The following is a 12,897-nucleotide window of genomic DNA, read 5'->3' on the forward strand; positions in this document are numbered from 1 at the left end:
CCGGTGCGGGGGGGGGGCTCCCGGCCGGCTTCCCTCGGTCCCTGCGCCGTTCTGCCACGCGGGGGGGTGGACCAAGAACCGCTCCTTCGGTGCAGGGCTGGCAGTAGGAATGTTGCCGCACCTGAGTGAGAAGGTATTAAAAAAAAAAAAAAAAATCAAAACAAAAAACAAAAGAAAAACCCAAAAACCCGCCATAAAAACATATGAAGAGAGAAGTGCAAAACACACATGCGAAATTCAGGATGCAATAATACAACTTTACTTATAACAAGATCAGAATCCAATTTTTTGGTTTTTTTTTTTTTCCCTCGTGTTCGTTGGGATGTATTAGGGTTAATTAATGATCGATGACTCAAAAATGGATTTAAATGGAGTTAAGATGCTTTTCATTTCTATTTCACGTTTCAGTTATAAAAAGAATTGTTTGGGGTTTTTTTTAAGTTGGTGGTTGTGCTGGGTAAACTGAAGACCTTTAGAGGCTTTTTTTTTCTCTTTTGAGGGAAAAACGTTTTGTGTCCTACCCGTGTTTGGCAGATGTGCGGGTAGAAGGAGCAATTCTCTAATCCTAGACCATTGTGTGTAGATAAACATCGAGGTTCAACTGATAGGCAAGAGCTGGCATTTGTGAAGGTTTCTTGTTAAGCTGAAGTTCACCCTCCTCACTTAAGGAAAATAAGCCTTTGTTGGACGCACTTTGTAGACAAAACAGATTAGGAATGTCCTGCTGTATTATGGAGTAGTAAGACTAATCTTCAAACATCACATCTGACTTTTACTACGTGCTGCTTTTCTTCATTCATTTTATATTTGTCTGTATGGGTGTCTTCTACTTATATCTTGTACTGCTGTACATTCCAGGGGCATTGCACTGGCATAAAGAGGCTCTAGCAGTGTGGAAAGAGATACAGCTTTTGGTGATTAGGGACAAGGAAAGAAGGCAGAAAGCTAGTTAAATTATCCTAGTGCTTCTCAGAGTAATTTATAGCTTTTCAGTCTTCCAGCAAACACAGCCAAACTTCTGCAAATTGTACAGCAATTGTGTCCCAACCCTCTACAATACCAGATTTCTGCAAGCATTTTTGGTACCATGGCTGACACTTGCCTAGAAGCTGCACTGATTTCCATAAGAACCCTCATAAAAACAAAAGATGCCATTGTGAAAACGTGAAACAGCTTAGCTTGGTGATTGTTTATTGACTTTTTAGTCAGTGGAAGGAAATTTCAACCCTTTCCTCTTGCTTTCCCTGGTAATATTGAATCCTTGATATTGAGTATTGACCAGTTGAATATTGGAGAAATGAGGAGGACTCAACCAGTTCTACAACGAGGCATATGCAGGGCATAAACAAAAGGTTTATTAGACAGAGTCTCCCAATAGGTTTTTAAAAAGAGGGAAGGCTATTTGAGTTCTGATGCTTTTCTTTATTTCTTTTGTTTGAGGCTTTTTTTCTCTTTTCCCACTCTGTGGACTTTTCATGTTGTCTCTGATGCAATTGGGTTTGGACCACAATAAGCAACATAATCCACATGGACCTTATAAATACAAAATATTTCCTTCAAGTAGCTTTTCAAGGTCTATGTGCACAACCAAATTTCAATCTAAGAAACAGAGGCAAATATGTTATTCGCAGGAGGCTCAGATTTTATTGGTTTTTAGGAAACCATAAGAAATTTCAATGTATACCAATAAGCACATGCAATATACTTTACTCATGTGTAAAGTATTAAGTGAACTGAGAGTTGAGAAGTCTGTCTTCTTCTGTCTGGGATTCCCTGACTTGTTAGCTGTGGCATAGTTTAGCAAACTTGTGTAGGTCAACAGGTAATTGTGTAAAAAAGGAGAAAGAAAGAAAAAATGATGATGGGAGAAAGGAAGGGATTTGTATTTTCTAGACCTTTTATGTGAGAGGAATTCCATGGGCTGTGATGTTTCTGTGGTGGAATCAGCTGTCAAGCAAATGAGTCTTTAGGTAAAACCATGAAAATTATTAGGAAACTGTGATTTTTGTTTGCCCAGATTTTGCACTTGCCCTTTTGAGTGTGTTCTGTGTCCTCAGAACCACATAGCAATCTCATGTTGCTTTTCTTTAGAACCAGACCTGGACTCCCAGGTGGCAGGTGGCAGAAGTTTTGTGTGTGATGTGTGACTCCATCTGAGGCTACAAGCCCGTGCTTGTGAAAGAAAGAGGTGGAGATTTAGATAGTGGGCTTAAACTTGACTTTTTCTACTTGGATGTCTTTTCCAGATGCCCTTTTCTGTGTCTTAAAATGCAAATTTTTTTTAAACTTATATCATGTATGTCCTTGTACTAATGTATTTCTGTATGGCCTTGTTATGTTCTTAACTACTTCTTTGTTAACATACAAGATCAGGAATTTTACATATTTTTATCTCTTCTGTTGAGGAAATATTAGAGTAATTGCGTATCAATACTAAAGTTTCTGGGTAACACTATTTTCCAACACTTTATTTTAAGTTGTATTCATCAAGCCCTGTGGAAATAGTTCATCCCTTGGTTCTAGGTTCAGGAGGAGCTTATGGTCTAATGTTTCTTCCACCTCTTTCCATGTTTCATGACACGATAACTCAAGCAAGTTGAGTGGATTTGTACACATATTTGCCTGTATTATAGGGAAAAGGGTCTCCTCAAGGAAAGTTTAGACAATTTCAAATTTCTACATTCATCAAAGTGATCCACCACACAACAGAAATACAAAGAGAATCATTGTGTGTCCTCCACAACAATTACATGATAGACTTAAAAAAAAAAAAAGCTGTAGAAAGGACAGGGAAAATGAATAACCCTAAAGCCCTTGAAAGAATTGTAAAGCAAGGATCTATACTTGAGCATGTAGGTTAAACAGCACCATTAGGTTTTACAAGACTCAAGTAATCCTCCCCCAGCATGTTGGGAGACACAAGGAAAGGTTTCTTCCAATCTACAAGAGACTTAGTCGACATCCTATGTTTCCCCTGTAATATTCTATCTGTCTAAACTGCTCAGTCCATAAATCTTTAATTCCCTGTCCTTCTAATCATCAACCCCATCAGTTCTCTCTCACCATTGCCAATTTATAGTTTGCCAAACACATCAATCCTTTCCTTCAATTAACTCTGTCCTCCAAACTTCTCCACTGATTAATCTGTCCTTGTTCATAGTGATGTCCAAGTGTGGACCATCCTCCTATCTTCCCTGGCCATCTCTGTGTGCCTTCCATAAGGACGTTTTTCTTTGTTTCTAATCCTTTATCATCCATCTTTTCTTAACCATTTCCAGGTCTGTTCTCCAGGTCTGCCAAGTCGTCTTCTCGTACAGTAAATTTGTTTCCCCAAGTGTCCTCTAGATTTTTCCTTTGTCAGTAGTGAACACATTGAGTGTATTTGTCCTCTTTCCACACTCAACTCATCTCTTGCTCCCCAGAGTAAGTTAGTTGATCTATTTACCAACAATATAAGTGTGGCAAGAGAAAATGAGCGGTCAGGCAAGAGCGGTGTGTAGTACAACTGGCGTCAGACAAATACTGTGCGGTTATAACGTTAAGATTTGATCTAAGGAGAGTAGGAGGCAGAGCCGTGAAAGCCTTGTCTTCAGACAAGTGCTTGAGCTTCTGAGCCACAAACTTTCTTACTTGGGGCTAGGGCCCCAAATGTCATCCTTTTCTCCTTGCACAATAGAGATGGAAGATGTTCCTTGTCCATCTTCCATTAACCTTCCTTGAATCATAACATTGAATAGTTTCTTAGGGCTGAGGAGGTATCAGAGACCTAAAACAGAGTCACAAGACCTGGCAAGAGCTGGAGTTGAGGGCCCTCAATTCCACATGAAGCAATTCCAGCCCAATATATCACTCCTTCTTTTTCTCCTCAGTCTTTTGAAGTAAAGAAACTGCTATGGTTTATACTGTAATTCAGGCTGCCTGGATCTTCACCTGGTTCAGAGCACAGGGCTTCCTTCAACCAAGGCATGGCACTGAGCTCAAAAGTCCTTTCATGCTAATTCTGCATCACTCCGCGTTGATCTAAGTTCCCTATCTGAGAAAGTTCTGAATCATCCCCATTCCTCTGGAGAAATTTTCAGGCTGAAGAAAGAAACAGCTTAAGAAGCAATTAGAATGTGGCTTTTTCTATATCTCTTTCTTCAGTTTAGGGGAAATTATTCTGCATAAATTCCATTGCATGCTCTGGATTTCCCTCTCAGAGCTTCTGTGGGAGAGAAGAAATGGAAAGGCACAAGAAATGAACTTAAGCGTGCATCTTTGTTATTCACCCATAACAATTAAGCCTGTTCTGCTCCTAAAAGTGTCATAAGAAAGAATTTGACTTACCTGTTAAAATAGGATTCAGTTGCCAACAATGGTGACTTTTCACACTAAGTTTGCTATAATGGTGACTATATATTCAAAACCAAACATATATGACTATATGATCTAATATATCACACTTTGATGTTTCTAGTATTATATGTGCTTGCTTGAACTCAAAAACAATTGTCAATTAAACTCTTGGTTTATTTTATTTGCCTTTTTTTTAAGTTCTTCCAGCTCTTTTCTTTCTAAAAACAACTGCAGAAAGATAATGGAAGAAATTTTGTCATTGCAAAGCACTTGCTGTGAGCATACGTGTGTTGTATTGCTTAAATCAACTTTTTAGTGTCCTGCAGTACATTCTAAAAAAACCCCAAGGCTTAAGGAACTTTTTTCAAGTCTTCATTAAGAGTTTCACACTCAAAATAAAATAGTGATAGAAAGCACCAAAAAAATCCCTAAAAATGAAAGGTAAAGTGATCCTCCAAACCAATACAGATGTAAGAACAAGTTACCTAACTACAGGAGAGATTTACTGCATATGGTGTTGCCCTGGGCAAATATGGAAATCTAAGCAAATTGCAACTGTGTTTGTAACTTGTTCTTGTTCCAAGAATGCAAATACTTAAGGATTTTAATAAGAACAGCTGGACAAAAGAGCTGTAAACTCATTTTGATTCATTATAAAACTTTCCAAATTTTCAAAACTTCTTCTAACTGCAATTCCTGCCACACCCAACTTAATATGTGAAAGGCAAATGCTTTTCTTTCACTCTCCTTTATTACCAGTGGTAGTTGTGACTCAGATAAATTACTCTGCAAGTTTATGTCTCAAATCCACCCTAGATGTGTAAAGAACTTTATTAGTGATAAATGAATTTAAGGTTTTACTCTTTGAACCCATGCTTGAGTTTTTATAGCTGGCAACTGAAACAAAAAATCCTTTTTGCATTAAAAATTGAACAGGAAAATTAAACAAATTGTCTGTAAGCAGACAGGACTGCAAACAGTTCTAACTGAAATATTTGAATATGACAAAGCCAACTTCAGTCCCTAGATACACCCCTGATACAGATAAGTATTTTTGGCTAACAGCCCTTCTGACTGTTTTTATAAAGAAGAAAAAAGCTGTTCTTGACAATATTGCACCCATAAGATCTAAGGAAATTCAAAAAGTGTCACTGTTTCCCATACTAAGGTATGGTTATCAAGTTTAACTGCCCATGGCATCATAATGAGGCACTGAAGAAGCTATTTCAAATAACTTTCAGATTGGGTGTGCTGTACATGGATGAAAGCAAGGCACTCTTTTGAACTATCTCCATTCTGTTATGCAAAGATAGGAACACTTCCTCTGGGTGAAATATGAGAGGAATGAGAGAATGGAAAGTATGGCAGAAGGAATTACAGGGTCCAAATATTCTTCATCTTGCACAGAGATTTGATACTGCGAGTTAAATTTAACTCTATTTGCTGAAGTGTATTTTGGAGTAACCCACAGCCTGTGTGTATTAGTGAACCTCATATCAGAAAACAGCCACAGTAAGGAGAGGACCACCAAATAAATAACATATATCTAAATAATGATAATGACTAGATGGCAAGCAAAACCAAGAAGTAGTTTTCTTCTCTTCTAAGGGGAAAATACTACATTTTCCATAATTTTACAGCCATGGTGGAATGAAGAGCATTACATCACTTGAGTTGTGTTCAACACATTACCCAAACCAGAATTTTAATTTTCTACTTCCTCAACAATGTGTAGGATAATTGGTATTTCTCTACCTTGAAGCATTATCTTGGTTGAAAAAGATCAAAACCATACTTTAATCAAATGAACAGAGTTCTGTCCATAACAGTTCAACTCAAGAAGAACAAAGTTTTCAATCTTGAAATGTATATGTAAGATATAAGATACAAAGTTTTGGTCTTGGACATGTTCTGAGATAGTGAGGTATTTTCATCTTAAAAGTTCTGATTACAAATATTATGTAGTAAGCATGATGGCTAAGAGAAAGGATGGGCATTTTCATGCCTTGCCATACCTAAACTTGATTGCAGAGGGGTGTTGTGTTTCTATCAGTAGCTTGTGTAATTAAAGTGTTTTTGCTTGTGTTTGCATGTAGATTGCTAATGTGTTATTTCTTTCTTTTTTTTCAATTTCTCACAATATATCCATAATATGAGGAACCATCCTGACTGTGAACTTTATTTCAAATAAGAAATCAGTCTCTCAAAATCTCTGCTAGGAGAAATTTGAAGTAGGTGGTCTGAAAGATTTCTTTATCCTCTCTCAATATCATTCCTTTATTGTCATGTGTGACAGAGCCAATGTGCAATTATGCCATAGCCCATTCATACTGGCAAAATAGTTCACAACTGTATTTCTGTATAAACAAGCATTTTGAATATTGTTTATTTAAATGTTGCACCCTGTTTTTCAAGAAAGGTTATCTTAAATCTGCTAGAATAGGTTTCTACTTTCATTAGGGTAAATTTCTTGTTTATTATCTGAGGTCACAGATATTTATATGCAAGGAAAAAAAATGCCTATAGGCTTGAAGTGGCTGCCTGAATTTTTTGCTGATGGTTACCCTCCTTGGTTATTTTAGGACAATTCATAATGGTATGTATTTGCTTGGCTTGATAAATAATTTTAAGTACAAGTACAATAATTCTTTTGTTCCTCTTCCCATTGATTCGTGCCAATGAAACAATTTCACTTCATGCAACTCACAGCAGTAGGCAGCACTTTAAAAGATGAAATGGGGTGAAACTGATCTTGACCTATACCAAGACATGCAGAATACTGCAAAGTGAAATACATCCGTTTTATTGTGATACTTTTTGTAAGGCTGCATAGTTCATAATCTGCTGCTGCTAAAGTGCCCTCAGTGCCCAGCATCACCCACCTCTGACTAATGAGACACAAGTTCTGTGCTAATCAGCAGAGATCAAAAGAGGCAGTGGCCATAACTTTGCATTGATCCAGAGAGAGCCCAGCCATAGATGGAAGATATTATTCAGAATGTTTTTTTCTGACAACAGGAACCAAGTGTGAATTCTACAGCTTCTCTGCTCATCTGTTTATCATCACAGATCGAGACAGTCAGAAGGGAAATCTATATACTTTGGAAATAGAAAAATAATGCAAATTTCTTCTCACTGACCTCTGTATGACTCTGCAATGCATTCCTAATCTCGGACTACACACTTCTTATCCTGATGTCAGGAATAACCTATAATAAGACAACCTCAAGATATTTCTTGCAGTTTAGTACAAGACAGTTCTGCGCTTTTCTGCTGAGGTGATCATGGGTGATTCTAAAGATCTTTCTGGTTTTATTCTGACTATAATTTAACATGTTGCTGTGCAGAATGGTTCAAACTCTCACACATCTCTGGGAAGGCAGGAAAATTTCAGCTGACCTCAGTTACTCAGACTTTCATTGATTCTTGGCTGAGCTACAGTAATGAGAAGCATGAGAGACTAAATATTTAGAAAACACTAGGCAATATAAAATCATGCAGCACATTTCCTGCTGGGGCTGCCAGAAGCATGTTGACCCTACTCTTTGCATCCCATCAAGTTCAAGGCTTCTGTCTTAATAACCAGGGAGTTTAATGTCTTTGGTCCAGGATAAACAGAATTTTTCAAGCTCTGTAGATAATGTCTCCTTCTGGCCTCATGGAATGTGCTACAGTAAAACTTCTGCAAGGAACAAGATTTTCTAGGGGTGTGTGCTAAAGCACTATGAAACCAATTCCCTGGGGACTTGAGAACCAACATTTAAGTGCACCTTCCCCTCTGAATACAGCACTCCTCTTTGCCGGAGTCTTGTCTAGATTGAATTCACAACACAGAGGGGGTTTGTTTGTTTGTGTCAAGACTGTCTCTCAGAGAGAGAGTCAAATGTGGCAGCTGCTGGTCAAACCCAACCAGAAGACAGAAACATGCTTAGTACTGTGTGTAAGTCACCTGCATGGATGGCATCACAAAATGCCCTAAAGGAAAAATTGAACATCAGTCTGAGCACTGCTTCAGGGTGGGAGGAGGCGGAGAGGAATGCATGGCTGGTTCCAGGTAAGATGGATAGGTTGGACTAAAGCCATGTCTCCTTGTAGCCTTGCTTGTCTGCATAAGATACAGCTGTTCCTCTGTCTCCTTATGCTGCACGGGACTTGTCCCAACCAAAGTCACTAAAAATAGTTTCTGTGGTGAGTGACCTTAATCTTTTCATGACAATGATTTGCTCTATAGTTATATGGAGGCAAACAGATAGAAGCTCTGACATGGAGGCTTTGCATTTCTTGAGTTTTCTTTGGGAAAAATTGAAATTTTGAAATCTCTAGGTCTGTTCTATCTCAATTATATTTCAGGGAAAAAACACTAGAATCAGAAGTATTAATATCTTCATACTTAAAAGGTATGAATGATCTATAAGTTCTTAAATATACCATACTTAAAGATACTGTCTTGTTACCAAATCTTAGCAATAAGATGAAATAAGACAGAATACAAGAAAACATCTACATGAAGCGCTTTACAAGAAAGGAGATAAGACACAAATTGCTGCTCTGCTCCAGGTAACTAGCTCTATGTCAAAGAAAAGCATGATCTAGAAATCTAAATATATTATGAAATACATGATTTATAACGAAAACAACATGCCTTTTCCAGATAAGCAGGGACAAAATAAGAAATCCAAATTACCTCAAGTGGGATTCTTCCTTTTTTGCTTTTCTTTTATTGTTGTTGCTACAAAACTTCCTATTCCAGTTTTGCCCTTTCAACACTTTCTGACAACAGACCATCCTTCATGAAGCAATAAGTCTGTTGTAGGTGGCACTGAAACATTAGTTGGAAATTCAGTTCCTGAGCCTGCTCCTCCCTCTAGTGGAACAGATAACTCTTCTCATCAGCAATTCTGGAAAAAAGTAATGGAAATACATAACCTTGACAGTGTATTTTTCTTCTTTATGACATCTTAAAATGGCTCAGAAAACTTAATGGATAAGAACTGCTTCCATAGGCATCTAAGACAACTTAAATGCTGCTCCACCTGGACCACCTGCTGGTTAGAGCCATTGCTGGAGTGCAGGAATGAGGTGCTGGTTTTGCTCTGCTTTGTTGTTTTTCCCTGGTGCTAGGGAATACTCTGTGGATGTGACAGCTAATTATGTGTCTGCCACAGAGATGCAACACCCCTCTCCAAGACTCTGCTTCAACTGCAGTAGTTTTTTAATTGATTGGTACTAATCATCTAAAGTAAAATGCCAGATAAATCCTTTCCAGTGTGCTTCCAAATTTTAAAAAAACCAAACCAAAGAACAGTGAAACAAACAAAACAAAGAAAAACAAACAAAACCTCAAACCAAATCTACAAGCTGTGTAATTGCTTGTATAGTGCTATGTGATAAAAAAAATAGTGCCATAAATGCAATATCAAATATTACACAACCCATCTTTCTATTAATGTTATTTTTGTTTAATCATAGTATTTCTGCTTCTTTAACAATAAGCTACTGGTGAAGAATAGAGGAGATTCGCTATGAAAATGGAGATTACACACCTGATTTGGGTTAGTGGAGGGAATGTAACTTGGATTTAAAGAAACAAAACAAAGCTGGGTGTTCAGTTGCATTATTACCTACCAGCAATTTTCAATGGTTTCCATAAAAAGTGTTTGAATAATAGAAAAACCATTTGAAGAGGTAGATCTGAGGACCTATTACTTGCCTGGCTCAGCAGTAGCTGGCAAACACTTGTTTGTGACACTGAAGCCTCTTCCCACCACCTTCATGGCTTTCCTTAGACATTTAGGAGACGAACGGTTATCACAGCATTAAAGACTAGAAAATGTCTATGTATGTTAATTATTCAATGATACACTGCATTTCATTATTACCACATGGTTTTGAAATTTCTTAGTTGCTTTTCCAGCTGATTACATTTCCAGTTACAATTTTTTATTACCTTACATAGTAGCAACACAGTAAATAAACACGAGCATCATGGTTTCCACCTGTAACTAAAGCACCTAATTTTGTTTTCTCTGGGTCAATAGGAATATATTCACTAGAAACAGGTCATCAAGAAACAGCAAGGCTCTAGATTCTCTATATCAGAAATAATAGTACAAATGGGAACAAAATGTTTGAATTTTCCTGAAATTTGTCCATGTCTTGAAAGTCTGTTGAGAGCTTTTGAAATGCAAAATACTAATGCATGATTGCCCTAAGAACATATGGATAATAAATAGGAAAAATACTTCACATTACTTTGTGAATGTTTCCTTAAGTATATTTTTCTTAAAGTGGTATATGATTTATGGAGGCTGCCTGTGTGAATTGTACCTCCTACCAGTAGCTTCTCCACACAGAGAAAGAACAGCTTATTACAGCTGTCAGCTAATGAAATGACTCCTGTAGTTCAAGTAGTTGCAGCTTTGGGCTGAAAACTGTGGTTCTGACATTTTTGGCAATGTATACTGATGTCCTGTGGCAGAGGGCTTTTCTTTCACCGTGATGTACAACTACTGCAGTGAGCAAAACACCATGAGGACTGGAGTATCAGAAACCATTTCATCATTAATCTGCTGTTATATTTTTTTGCTGAGCAGCAGAAAGTCTGCCAAATTTTGTGCAGAACTTATCTTTGAGGTCAACACAGTTTCAGTGTGTACAATTACTTTCTTAAGATGTAAAGCTTAAAAAAAGAATAAAAATAGTAAGGGGCAGAGATTGCCTTTACAGAGGGTAATCGCATATCCGTGTTGGAGCTTTGGCTGTCTGGGCACAGGAGGAAATATCTTCCATGTGATATTAGCACATTGTTTGTAAGGCCTTTAGGTCAAGAGCTGTATCATCTTGAAGGCATGCTGCACCTATATATATATATATATTTTTTTTTTTTTTTTTAAATAGTCTGATTCATTACTGTACAGTTTATGGCTGTGCATGTAACTCAAAAAGATGTGACGGCAATTCCAGCATTTATACCTTATTTCTCTGAGTGTAAATGCACCCACAGACCTCTTATTACAGTCTAACTGGAGGGCTGGTGAATAATCTCAGCATGGTTGAGCAGCAAATGTTGGAGGATAATTGGATCTGCAGGCTAAGATAGTATGAGCGTGGAAGGTCTGGTAGGGAAGATTGATAGGCAGTTATTTTATATTGTGTTTGAAATCCACTTTTTGTTTGTAATTTTATGTGGAAGATAAGTTGCCTTTAAAAGTTTAAAATTGTAAGTTTTGACTCAAATGAAAGATTGAGGTTAATGTTCCCTAAATAATGTCTCTGTAGTCATAAGCTGGTGAGCAGAGCATGCTGAAGAGTTCATTCAATAAAGCTTATAAGCCTTTAATTAAATTGTGAAGCCATTTATACAATGCTTTAAAAATGGATCTTTGAACAAAAACTTGAGACACTGGGTTGAGGATCCTCAAGCATTATATGTCCTACAGAAACAGTGCACTTGCTTACAGGATGCTTTTCCCTCTCAAGTGAGACTTCTGTGAATTATTGTATATTAAAAGACAAAGTACAGCTGAAGCACTCTGGGTAAATTCCAGCCTTTGCCATCTCTTTGCAAAGCTGCTAGTGGTTTGTTGGGGCTTTTTAGCAAACCTGACTTGGACAAGTGTTGGTGCAGTAAGCCTTCAATAATAGTATTACTATCCCTTTGGCCCCTGTCTGTCCATTTTGTCTCCTTTTGATAAGAAATCTGTTCTTTCATTGTTTATCTTAGGATGCTTAACAGCTCAGGGTAGGATACATTTTGCTAGCTTCTTTGCAAAGTTATTCTATTTAATACATACTTGATAAAGCCATAGTCTTTAAGATAAAACTTGTCTGAAAAGAGGGGACCAGTCACACTGGTTCTCAAGCTGGTTTTCACAGTGGTGTTGGCCAACATAGGTGGGGGTCTTGTGCCTGAAATTGGGATGATTTTATATTGTCCCCTTCTCACATGCTTCAAACAGGAAAAGACAAAACATTTGAGCAATTACAATGACAGCCAGTCTCTGTTCATGGCTAATCTTGGAATCTGCTGCCTGACTTTGCAGTTCAGTTTGCTTGTGAGGTCTCACAGATAACTAAATTCCTACAAGTAGCCGAGGAAAAGAGAGAGACCCAAATTAAGGTCCACATGACCACAGTATTTATTTATTCTGAGTCTCACTGAGTGACTGAGCAGTGTGTACTTCTTGGCTGGCTAATGAGAAACAAGCTGCTCCAGACCAGTCCCAGATCCTTTCCTGTTTTGTCCCTCCACATGACTTGGGCATGTGCTGGTGGGAAACTGGGAAATGTGGAGCTGACCTGATGGTATGCACCATTTTCCACTGTGGCTGGAAGAAAGAGGAATGAATTGAAACTAGCATTGTGGTAATAGAGCCAGAGAAGGGATTTAGGACCTGAATCTTTAGGAAGGGAACCTTCACAGCACAAGCTGTTTATTGCAGGCATCCACAGGGACAGCCTATGACATTGTTCCAGAAGAAGCTGAATGGCACAACTTTCAAAGGAAAAGGAAGGGGTGTTGGGGGGTAAAACAGAGAGAAAATCAGGTGTAGTTGCTATCAG

General features: G+C 37.9%; 1 protein-coding gene across 1 annotated transcript in view; it reads left to right on the plus strand.

Moving 5' to 3' along the window:
* ROBO1 (roundabout guidance receptor 1) overlaps positions 1-12,897 on the plus strand; it is a 704,028-nt gene that overhangs the window by 1,278 nt on the left and 689,853 nt on the right. The window lies entirely within an intron of this gene.

Source organism: Corvus brachyrhynchos, unplaced genomic scaffold, assembly GCF_000691975.1.
Source record: "Corvus brachyrhynchos isolate BGI_N302 unplaced genomic scaffold, ASM69197v1 scaffold152, whole genome shotgun sequence".
NCBI lineage: Eukaryota > Metazoa > Chordata > Aves > Passeriformes > Corvidae > Corvus > Corvus brachyrhynchos.